Below are 13,380 nucleotides of genomic sequence, written 5' to 3'. Positions count from 1 at the left end.
AAGCTGGTTTAACCCGGCTATGGTGAATGCTGTGTCTTTTTTTTTTTTTTTTTTTTTTTTAATCTAAAGTAACAAGGCATTAGAACTGACTGAGCCATTTGTCTTTGCGATATAGAGAAAGTAAGAAGGAAAATTGATCCATGGATAACGGTTTTCTTGACTAACACGTCCGTTGCAAATTACTTAGAGAGCAGATGTACCATGCCATTAATTGCTTCCAAGTTAAAGAAGAAATTTATCATCTCAGACAGTCAGTGTTATCGTAAATCAACATTTTACAAGGAAGAGAAAAGAAATTCTGCAGTTGTAAGGATTACATAAAATAAAAAAAACGGAAAGTAATTAGTGGAATTCCAAGAAATTGGTAGATTTCAATTCTGTCAAGATAAAGATTTATATTTAGATATAAAATTTGCTGTATCAGACAATAGAAATATATCAGAAAATGGGGGGGGGGACAACATTAACATAATTCTAAAAGCCAAAAGGTCACGTTCTTGTTTAATAAAATCTAAGACGGAAAATCCGTAATCAGAACAAAGCGCATTCAAAAAACAAAAAATCCAGATTTATTCAAGAAAAACTTTTAGAAAATTGAAATTCAAGAGAAATTCCAAATACAATAAAAGAAAGAAAGCGGAATAAAAGTAGGAAAATCATATATGAAGATACTGGTGGGGGGGGGGTCTTTGCCCGGGCGTAAAACACGCTTAAATATGATATTTTGATTTGTGCAGATTTCGTATACATTATTAGAGAGTCGTGATTTCAAAAGTAAAAAAAAAAAAAAAAAAAAAAAAAAATACATATTTAGGTGCCATCAGCTCGAATCGAAACCAAAACTGTAGCATTCAAAGCTGGTGACGTTACCACTGTACCAACGTATCAACGCATATGAACCGATTAAAAATAAACTAAGATGAATGTACAAAATGTATAACGATTTTTTTTTTCAATTTTGACCTCTTAGTAACAAAAAAAGAATCAAATCATTTGAGGTAACTAGCACCTCTTTTTGACTTTTAGTTTCGGAGGAGATAGAGTTTGAAAATATGGAGATAGACAGACTGACAGGCCTATAGCCGTTTATATATTAGATATATCACTAGAAGAAAACGAGTGATAAAAAATTCAGCTTTCAAATTTAAATTTATTTGCTTTCCCACGAAAGCAAATTAGACACAAAGTCGTTTTTAATGGGAGGGGGGGGGGACAGCCCCCCCCCTAAAAAAAGGGACACTCTGGCAATATCCAAATAAATAGTAATTGTCTCAGTATGAAGGGTTTCCCCATACATTGACCAAAGACCAATTAACTTCAGTGAAGCATCAATCCCGGACCAAAGGCCAGGAAATGCTTTCAAATTTAAATAATGAAAAAAAAAATTAAAAAATATCAAGGAAAAATTAAAAATACAAAAAAGTAGAAGCTGTGAAGAGGAAGAAAAAAATAATAAGTAAATAAATGACAAAAGAAAAAAAATGGAAGGGGAAATAGAAAGAAAAAAAAAAGAAAGGAAGAAGAATTGAGGTGTCAAGAAATTCCGAATGAAAAAAATGAATTAAAGACAACAAAAAAGAAAGAAAAAAAGAAAGAAAAAAAAAGACAGAGATTCAAATACACTAAAGAGGAAGAAAATCTTGGAATAGGAAGGACTAAAATTTCAGTACGATTACTTATTTTTAAGGTTTCGAATAAACATTTAGCTTCATTATTTATTTGATTAATAAATTGAGGATGAACAATTTTATAAGATTATTAGCAGGCCACCCGGTATTGCTGTGTCATAGAATAAATATATTTTAATTCATATAGAAACTGAGACCTATGCATGCGAGTATTATGGTTTGTTTTTTTTTGTTGTTTTTTTTTTTCTGAACAGTTCACGTCATCTAAGTAAAAGAAAAAAAATACTCTGGCTGAGATCGAACCCAATACCTAAAGACAGTGAGTGTGTGTGCAGTCAGCACCAACCCTATTCAGGGTTTAACCGGCTTCCTCCAAAGGAGGAAGTTTCATGGGAGTATGAAATTTACAAGCGGTCCCCAGTCGCATGTATATTCCTGTTAGGGGTGATGACGACGTTAGGTTTTGCAACTTTTTGCAGGGAGGTGTCGACGTCCTCCTACATACAGCACCTGGACTTCCCGAATTGGTCACCCATTTTAGTAATGACCAGGCTCAACGTTGCTTAACTTTGGTGATCTGATGGGAACCGGTGTGTCAACATGATTATGCTATATAAAGACAGTGAGTCAAGTACTATAATCATTACGCCAGCTTGACGCGATCTTTAAAAAGTGTTTTCAAACATACGTATTTTTAACATAAGGAATCTGTTATGCGAACGATTCACGCATGCGCATTCGCTGAATACTGATAGCAAACAGTTAAAAATCAGGCCACCACGTACCAATTTTTCAATTTTGATCCCCTTGCAGTCCGTTTTTTTCTGGATGAAAACTGATTAAAAAAAGTATCCCAAATGTCTGAATATCCTATATTCCAAATTTTAAGTCCGTAGATTAAAAATCCGTTGAGTATATAGGTCCTCCCACACATTCTCACTTTTCTAGGTATATAGATAAGATACGGAAACAAAAAGTTCATAAACTACACACTCCCTTTTTTATTCCTGAGAAAATAGTGTAGTGATGCAATTGAAGAAAAACAGGAAATTAACTCGAATATTTTACTTCTTTTGTTCAGAATTCAACCTAATTAAAACAACAAAATTTTTATGATGTATGTACTATCACAGAATGAAAATGTCGTATTCCAAAAATCATGTAAATTATTCGAGTACTTTTTTACTAAGAAAATCAAATTTTATGATAAATCACAGATAGTGTGAGTCACATCGTCATCTTTAATAAATAAAAGGAAGATAACTCAACTTGAACAACCGAGAGCAAAATCAGCCTTGTAATGGCTACGATTTACTATTAAGATCGTTAAAAATGGTTTATATATATATATATATATATATATATATATATATATATATATATATATATACACACACTTCAGAATAAAATTATACAACAATCAACTGGTATGAAAACCTGTGATTATAAGATTTACAAAATATTACTGGCAGTAATATTCTATGTATTATCCCATCTAAATAAGAATTGCTCTATATATGATGGTAGACATCGAAACCCTATAGGATAAGGAGTTAAAATATTTAATATATTCTTTGCCTTACATAGAATAATAAAAATCTTTCATATGAAACTCAAACCTTTCACGTCATAAATGTTTTAAATTCATTGAATCACAAAAATGTGATATATATATATATATATATATATATATATATATATATATATATATATATATATATATATATATATATATATATATATATAAAGAACAGGTAGTTAATAAAACATGTTAAAAACACTTTGAAAAAGAGTTTAAAATATTTAATTTTAAAAAAATAAGTGGATAAATATTAACTCTTCAATATTTATAATATACTTTAGTTTTGCCATCTTGGATTATTTTGGTAAACTTAACTAATTCTTATTTCATTATATATATATATATATATATATATATATATATATATATATATATATATATATATATATATATATATATATATATATGACATTTTCGTTCTCTGACAGGTACATATATCATAAAAACTTTTTCTTTTTTTTTCTTCTTTTTTAAATAGGTTGAACTCTGGACAAAAAACACTTTTGTTTATAAGCGTTAGTAATAGCCTGAAATCACAATTGATTGCCAATTCAACGAATTCAAAATCCCTTTCAAATTTATAATCCTGTAGAAATAAGCCTGACATTCATTGCTGATCTACAGTTCCAAAACGATTTTAACCCTTTGGTGCTCATCCAATTAAGTAATAATTAGCCAAAAAAAGATTAGCAAAATTATTTGATACTGTATTATTAGAAGGCTGAAATATCGGCCATTTTATATTTTTAGCTATGTTGCCAAGGCCAATATATCGGCCATGCAGGGTTGAAAGGATTAAAGCTTTTAAAATGTCTCAGAATTCAACATGGATTTATGCATTACAATTTAGAGGGCACAATTAAATATGCATTCTTTCTGCTTCTGAATCGAAAAAAGTTATTTCAACTGCAAAGTGTACTAACTGGACTATTGATGAAATATTTATTTAAATCAACATTTACCCTGACCTATTTGTGGTTCCCCATTCATGGCCCTGTATATTCACAGGTTAGACTCTTAACCCTCTCGCATTGTATGCCAGTATACCAGGCTAGTGTCATAACGTCATAAAAATGAATGTTCAGTAAATAGTGTTGTCAATTTAGTGGTTTTCCCCGCTATCTCTGAAGATTTTGTTTCAAATATAGCAGGTAAATTTTGGTTTTAGCATCTAGCGGATTTTTTTCTCTAAAATGAGATTTCATGTGCCAGTAAAGCTTGAAGAATTTCAAACGAAAAAACATACAAACAGACGTTAATTAGTTTGGGAGATATGCACACCAGACTCCGACCAGGTCAAGACTAGCAAAAAAATATTCAAAAAATGTCTGCTTTAATACTCAACTGTAAACTTTCTTAGAGGTGTCATGTAGACGTGTAGCAAGTAGGTGCAATGTGAACACTGTTAATGTCCTCCTGTACTTACTATTGTATAAAGAATTGGAAAATGGGTGCAGAAAGATTGGTGGGCAGAAACTCCGCTATAAGGATGTGATAAAGCGCCACCTTAAGGCAACGAATATGAACACGAAAAATTGGGAAGATCTAGCAGCAGACCGAAGTTGCTGGTAGAGTAGCTTTCACAAAGGAAAGTCAGAAACAGAGGCAAAAATAAAGGCCAGTTCTGAACAAAAAACATTACCAAAGGCAACAACCCTGGTAACTACTCGTTCGTTATTTTCATGGAAAGTGTTCGACTGAGCTTTAATCTATGGTCCCCCCTCGCCAAACTTTCACAAGAAACACTCGTCTAGCTGAAAACACTATCAATAATTCCCCCCCCCACTCTTTATCTGTGCCTAAACCTAAACGTAGATTCCATGAACAAAGCTTCTTCCTTAGAACTGCACGCCTGTGGAATTGTCTTCCGTTTTTCTGCTTTCCGACTGACTACAATATGGTTGTGTTCAAGTCTAACGTAAATAAGTTCTTGATGAGCCGTTCCATATAAGTTATCAAATTTACCAAATTTTCATTACTAATGATTACTATGTTGTCCAATTTCTACTGTACACTCTTTAACTCTTATCCTTGAGTGGCCTCTTGGCCTTGATAAGTGGTGATGCCTATGTAAAAAAAAAAAAAAAAAAAAAAAACTACCCGTGCACTACTTGTGAGGAGACTTTCCACACTGAGCATCGATAAAGCATCGAGACCCTGGCTAGTCACCATTTTTTTTTTTTTTTTTTTTTCACTTTCTTTCTTTGAAGATTGTAATGCTGGGTATGGGGCAGCCAAACCAGCTGCCAACATTGCCCTGCTTTTTATTGAAACCATCCGAGAGCTCTTTTTAGTATCCTCATTGTTTCCTTAAGTGCAATTGTCTGGATTTCTCTTGCGCTTGGTTCACCAGGAATATTAGTTAGTTAGGACTTCAGGTAAATCTTCATAAGCCCTGTAGCACCTATGAAGGACTGGAGGAGGAGGAGGAGGATGTTTTTATTTTTTGATTAAAATATTTTTGAAATACAAAATTAAAATGTCTTTGCATTATCATTACAACATTCGTGAAATACATGACTTCATGCAATATTATTACATTATTACATTTACTAGCGGGGGTACCCGGCGTTGCCCGAGTGTTTGTTTCCAGGACGGGGGGGGGGGAGTTTTAAAAAATGTTATGGTAGGTAAGTAGGAAGGATCAAACCCGGAGTCATGAGTAAAAGTAGGAAAATAAAGTGTGAAAAAAAAAAAAAAAAAAAAACATCTGCAACGTTAACAGTTTGGCCACCAAGAAAAGTCCATTCCAGTTGTTTAGGAAAAAAAAAAAAAACGACTACGGTAGGTCGGCGCGAACGTGAAAATATAATGTGAATTGTCCAGCACGCTAACCACTACGCCACAGAGGACTGCAGCTTAGTTTAGTGATTTTAAATAACTTCACATGAAAGAACTACGAAGCCAAACCGGTGTTCTCTTCTCAACTGTTCCTTGTGAACGATCCCCAAACGGTGTTAAGTGGTGGCAGGGGGAGGAGGAATTTATTAGAGAAAATATTTTACCACTTCCATTGATCTTAACCGATTTTGGCCGTGACTTCTCAGCAGAAAAAGTATAGAAATCTAAGATTATCGAGAAATTTGAGAAATAATAAGCCTATAACACACCTCAGATATTGTTCTGCCGTTTGTGCATATTATATTTGCATGAAATATCTTGATTTTTAATCCTATTAAGGTCAAAATCAGACGGGAAAAAATGAGTTCATTTTATTTATATAGAAGAGATTAATGAGTAAGAGTGTCTTTAGAAAATATTTGGGAAGCATTTAGTATTCATATATAATTTCATACATAGACATTTTAAAACTGCACCCAATATTCGCAGTTTTTTTCCAAATCGATGGGGGTAAAGATCATAACTCCTGCGAACGAATTGGTGCATTTTTTTAAATGTAAAATTTCAAACTATTTAAAAATATTTTTTTTTTTTTTAAATAAAACTGTTTCAGCGTTCAAACATAATTTAAAAAAAAAATTAATTACAATTAAAAAAACAATTTTTTTTGTTTTGTTTTACACCCACCAATTTTTCATTTTAATATATGTATTTTTTTAAAATTTTAATTTCAAATCAATGTGTGAGAAAGAGACGAAGTATACCAAATTATACAGTATACCATTACTTGTTCATGGTTTCCCATTTGTGAGCTAGGCTCTTAGCCCAATTGACTACTGTACACTCTTAACCCTTATCCTCGAGGGATCTCTGGGCCTTGATAAGTGGTTATGCCTATGTAAAAAACCCTCTTGTATCATATGCTGGTATACCGGGCTAGAGTCATAACATCATAGAGATAAATGCTCAGTGAACAGTGTTGCTAATTTAGTGGTTTTTCCCACTAGATCTGGAGATTTTGTTTAGAATATAGCGGGTAAATTTTGAATCTAGCAGCTAGTAGTTTTTTTTTTCTCTAAAGTCTGGAGATTTCATTTGCCAATAAGGTTCGAAAAATTTCAAAGCGAAAAAAAAAACAAAAAGAAAAAAAAGCACCGTCTTTTTTTACTTAAGTTTCTTTTTGATTAAAATATTGTCACAGTACAAAATTAACATACTTGGCTTTTTTCACACACAGATACACATTTATTTTATTTTAAAAAAAGAAAAAAATACACACACACATACACACACACACACACACACACACACACACACACACACACACACACACACACACACACACACAGAAATTGTAAATATATGCTTTTTGCTAAAACGCTGGGGATCCATTAGTTAGTTTAGATTCCACAGAGGGAATGAGGTATTGCGGTAAATGTTGCCAGTCAAGAGTAAAGTCGCCAAAGACTCCAATTTTTACTTTAGTTACAAAGACCCTGCAACACTCCCCTCCCCAGATCTTATAGGTCCTTGTACCTAAATTTGTTTTGTCTTTTGGAGATTTTACTTTTTAAAATTTTTAAATTTTATATTGGAATTTTTTGAATTGTAATTTTTCTTTAAATGGAATAAATTAAATATAAAGATCAAAGTGTAGTATCTGTTCTTCAGATGCTGCACTCCCATTTCTTGTTCTCTTTCGGTGGAGGAGCAGTCCTTCACGACTGAGACAATTTTTTTTATTTTTGTACCTTTTCTCCACATTAAAAAACGACCCGTGGAGAGACATTGTAAATAGGTACATTACTGAAATACATAACTGCATGCAATATGTCTACATTGTTACTGTGCTAGCAAAGTCCTGACCTTAACCTTTGGCCTAGAAAAATAGTGTCCATCATCCCTAGGTTGGAGAGACCATCATGTCCGGTTTAGTCATGATTGGTACAGTAATATGGGCTGTAGGAGAGTATATATACATGGACTTTTACCTTGAAAATTGGTGTCCTTAAGTGAGGGACCGTCATCGTGTCAGGTTTGGTCACGATCGGTCCACTAGTGTGGGCGGTCGGGGAATTGTATACAAACACGCACACACACACACACACACACACCATATATATATATATATATATATATATATATATATATATATATATATATATATACCATTACCCGCATTAAGCTGGTCTGCAGTTTAATTTGTTACTGGCTATCTTGCTCTTGCTTGTTGCTGGATCTCAACATTTTGAACTGAGAGAGAGACTTAGCTGTCGTACAAAGCTAAGACTCTGTAACATCATATTTGTATAGATACTCCCTCAGGCATTTGGGCTCATGGATTTTAAATGTCTGAGGGAGTGGCACTCGTCTGACAAGACGTTGCAATCATCATCATATATATGTGTGTGTGTGTGTGTATATATATATATATATATATAAAGCAATTAAGCTAAACAGAATATTCCGTGTTTCATTCTCGTGAGAATTCGTCAGGCTTATGCGGAGAGTTGTGGCTATCTCGCGTCTTTATATATGTACAGTCTACTGAATTTTTAGTTAGCCAATCAGCGTCCTAGTTTCCGTGTATATAAAAACGCGAGATAACCACAACTCTCCGCATAAGCCTGACGAATTCTCATGAGAATGAAACGAGGTTAATGTTTGGTCTATTCTCTGCTTCTGCGGTCTCAGTTAAATGAAAAATGATCAGGAGTGCTCAAGGTATTATGAAACCGTGGCATGAAGATGTCACAGATCTATTTTTCAAACCTTCAGAAGTAGATGAATCGCCATTAATGGCATGCCACAAAATGATCTAATCACAGAATTAGGTAATTTGCTGACAAGAGAAGAAACGGATTTTGCTATTAGTCGGATCAACCCAGGCAAAGCGGTTGGATAGTATACAGATAGAGCTCTTTCAGAAGGGAGGAGAGAACATAAAATCAGCTGTATTCAGTCTGATTCACACATGTTAGGAAGGTGTCCCAATTCCACAAGATTGGATAGATGGTATTCTCGTGTCCTTATTTAAAGATAAGGATAGCAAGTCAGAGTGTGATAACTACCATGGCATTGCTATCCTTGAATCAATGGGAATGGTGTTAGCCAGACTTCTCCTTAACAGACTGCTGACTTGCATATGTCCATCAGTTTTACCAGAAATGCAGTATAAGTTTCGTCTAGGAAGAAGTACTGCTGATATGATCTCGGCAGGACAACTGCAGGAGAAATGTTTGGAACAAACTTTCCGTTTGTATCAAGTCTTTATTGACCTAACCAACGCCTTTGATACTATCAACGAGGAGGCCTTGTGGAAAGTATTTAGCCGACTTGAGCGTCCACCCACATTCATCCACATGTTTAAAGAACTACATTGTAATATGAAAGCATGTGTTACATTCAACAGGGAACTATCAGAAGAGATCAATGTTGACAATGGTGTCAAACAAGGTGATATACCTGTCCTGATGCTGTTCTCAATGTATTTTGCGGTTGTACTTGCCCATGCTTTTCAGGACTATAACACTGGAGTTGACCTGAGATTCAGAATCACTGGTAGAGTGTTCAATCTGAGGAGATTTAATACCCAATCTAAAACGTTCCAAACACTTGTATGCTGAAGATGCTGACCTTGTCACTCACACTGAAGGGAACATGCAACTGCTTATCAACAGATTTTCAGCAGCATGCTCTTCCTTTACTCTCACTGTAAGCTTGAAGAAGACCAAGGTGATGTTTACTCCATTAATGAGTGTTCCATACTGCAAATCTAACATTTATATTGATCGCACCAGATTAGATGTCGTTGACACATTTGTATCTACACAGTACCCTGTCAAGGGACGGTTTGCTGGGTTCTGAGATACTCGTATTCAGAAGACTTCTGTTGTCTTTGACAAGTTAGACACCGGTTTTGGCATGACAGAGGTGTTACTTTTCAAACCAAAGTAGAAATTTGTCGGACATGTGTGTTAACCACCCTATTGTGCCCATGAGAAACGTGGGCTATTTACTAACATTAACTGAAATGGCTTCAAAGATTCCATCAGGACTGCTTAAGGAGGATCCTTAACATAAAATGGCAATCAATGATACCAGACACTGCTGTCCTTCAGAGAGCAGGTTGTCCAAGTATTGGAAGCATAATAACCAGCAATCAAATGCTCTGGGCTGGACACGTTATCGGTATGGATGATTGCAGATTACCAAAGCAAATGTTCTACAGCAAACTAGTGGCTGGCAAGTGTTCACAACACAAGCCAAGGATTGTGTGGAAAACAATCTTAAGGGGCTTGACATAAATGTTGAGAGATGGAAAGAAATAGCTGAGAATAGAACTGAGTGCTGAAAAGTTGTCTCGGAGAGCCGCAAGGTATTAGAGGCAAAGAACTTGGAACAGGAAGAGCTTAAGAGAAACCTACGTAAAGATTCTGTGGAGAAGATGTTCGTAAATCTGGTTGGAAGTGTGAAACATGTGAGCGCTTTCTACTATCCAAAGATGGATATGTCACAAGAAAGACGCCCTTATGTACCCTTACCTCCACGACCTGATTAGACAACCTGTGTGGTGTGTGGCTGGTCTGAAGAGGTATGTGGTTGTGCACAGGGACACCATACCACAGATTAGTCCAGTTAACCCAATGCAGACACTCGACTTCATGTGTCATTTTTGCTTCAGGCCATGCAAGTGGACTGATGGTTTGAAGAGCCACTTACGTGCCCATGGAAGATGAACTGGATGGTGGTCTGATGGTAGGGATTTTTTTGGGCAGAACTTCGGTGAATGATAAATGTACAGTATTGAATCTTTGCTTGACCAGAGTGAGACATCCAAGTCTCATTATAAAGTTTCTTATTTGAGAGCCTCAAAGGTACCTAACCTTGGAGAAGTGCAGTAGCTGAACTGACTTGTAGCCCTCCCAAAATCATCTCCTCATCATTCCTTCTTATCTTCCATGGAAGGTGGGGTGGGGTTTGCTATACCCGCCTCTCTTTCTATTTTGGCAATCTCTTCGCTCTTGGCTAGTTCTAGCCTTTTCTTGGTGTTCATTGTTCAGCTGCCGAGAGGAGACATTCACTGAAGATAACATCCAACTGGTCTTGGACATTTTTTCTCTCACAAAGCTGATCCCAGCAGAACTCTTGCCCCTAATGAGGCACTTTTTTTTTTTTTTTTTTTTAAACAAAAGGGATATCTCTTGGATGGTCTGGTCAGAGATATTTTCAGCTCTCTGCACGCCACTTCTTCATCTGTCACACACATGCATAAAGAAAGAAAAGGTGATAGTGAAGAAACAGTTGGATTTATACATACCCACATTAACTCTTGGATGAATAGTTTAATGAAGAGGAACATAAAAGTGGATTACGAAACATGTAGGTTGGTACTAAATATGATATCGTATGCAAAAGCAGAACAGAAATTAGTACAAAGAAAAAGAATATGTTAATGTTCCAATACAATGAGAAAAACGTGTTACTAGTATATATATATATATATATATATTTGGATTTTACCGTCACTGGATTATTTATATTCCACCAGACTATCCATTCACGTGTAATCACCTTTTTCTTCACCATATTCCCTCTGCTTCACTTTTTTTGTTTTCAAGTAAGATCTTTGACTTACTTGTTGTTTCATCAAATACTTTTGCATGCAAAATCTGATCCCGCATTTTGCTAATTCCTACCCTCTGATGAGAAGGAAAGTATTTCTTTGAAACTCTGCGGATTAAGGACTATCCACTTATCTAGTGTTTCCTTTTCAGATTAAATATGTTTTTAACTCTTTTTCAAGGTGTTTTTTAACATGTTTTATTAACTGTTTGCTCATATATATATATATATATATATATATATATATATATATATATATATATGGCGATTAAGCTACACTGAATATTCCGCGTTTCATCCACTCTAGGACTCCTCAGGCTTATGCGCAAATTTTGTGGTTGTCTGTCGTTTTTATATACCCACCTTCTATTGAGCTTTTTGTTAGCCAATCAGCTTTCTAGTATCCACCGCGCCCTTCCTATCAGCCAATGAACATGCACTTACCGGACAAAGGACCATTTGACCTCTTGTTGACTTATTCCTTTGTGTGTGCTCTATTTAGCCTGCATATCTGGTTTCCTGATCTGTTTTAAATCTAGGTAAGTTTTTTTTTTATTAGTTTATATATGTATATATATCCATATATATATATATATATATATATATATATATATGTGTGTGTGTGTGTGTGTGTGTGATAGTTTATGTATATTCATGTTTATTTAATTTATTTATTTGTTTATTTTCTACTGTTTTTGTTAGTTTTAAATTTATTTTGTATCATTATCCTAGAGTAAATTTTATTCTGTGAACACAGTTGTTTGCTATTTCTCTTCTACAGTTTAATAGATGTTGAGGTAGCTTGTCTTATTATTTTCCATTCGACTACCAGCGAATGGCCACTTTTGTTGAGTTCCCAGTATTTATTTGCTAGCGTTGTTTTCATACGGTGTTTTTTTTTTATTGTTGAATGTACTTTTGTGGTCATAATATCGAGTTTTGAAATCTAAGGAAGTCATACCTACGTAATATTTCTTGTTATTCAGGTTTTCTTTCGCAAATATTGTGGCCTGGTAAACTATGCTTTTGGTTAGACATTTATTTTGAAGTGGGCAAAATGTGCGGTGTCCACTTCAAAATAAATGCGCTTGAGGTATTGTGGTGAATAAGAACTTTAGCTAGGATTAGCATAGACTAGCAAAGTTACAGTGATGAGGATAACCTTAGACACCCCCTTCCCAATTTTTGAGTGGCCTTGTGCCTAATTTGTTGTAAACTTTTCTGATTAAATAAAAAAATATATAACTCAACGTGTAGTATCTGTCCTTTAGATGCTGCACTTCAATTTCTTGTTCTCTTTCAGTGGAGGAGAAATCCTTGATGACTGAGACAATTTTTATTTTTGTTCCTTTTCTCCACGTTAAAAAATGACCCTGGTGTCTAACTCGGTCCCGTGGGGAGGCATTGTAAATAGGGACTATTAATACTATAGATCTATGAATCATTTGATGGCCATGGAGTAGGATGAATCTATGACCTTCCAATATCCTGTTGACGACGTCATCAGAGTTACCTTCTCCTAGATGCATGTTTTAACTAAGACTACGGGTGCATACCTCTCCCAGTGAATTAATGTGCATCTAGATACCGACCTGAAAATTTCTTATGACTCTGCGCAGTACATACAGTGCCTAGCCTTCCCAAATTGTCAACCATCTGGTACTGGCCAGACCTATCGTTGCTTAACTTTGATGATTTGGCGGA

The 13,380-nt window shown here is 34.9% G+C and overlaps 1 protein-coding gene and 1 pseudogene across 4 annotated transcripts in view; one reads left to right on the top strand and one right to left on the bottom strand.

Moving 5' to 3' along the window:
* LOC145268294 (uncharacterized) overlaps positions 1 to 13,380 on the top strand; it is a 672,998-nt gene that overhangs the window by 289,903 nt on the left and 369,715 nt on the right. The window lies entirely within an intron of this gene.
* LOC145268551 (5S ribosomal RNA) lies at positions 2,127 to 2,245 on the bottom strand (annotated as a pseudogene).

The sequence above is a fragment of the Euprymna scolopes genome, chromosome 43, assembly GCF_053919585.1.
Source record: "Euprymna scolopes isolate OS-2025 chromosome 43, ASM5391958v1, whole genome shotgun sequence".
NCBI classification, from domain to species: domain Eukaryota; kingdom Metazoa; phylum Mollusca; class Cephalopoda; order Sepiida; family Sepiolidae; genus Euprymna; species Euprymna scolopes.
Note: the sequence above shows the minus strand (reverse complement) of the source record. Positions and strands in the feature narration are given on the sequence as shown.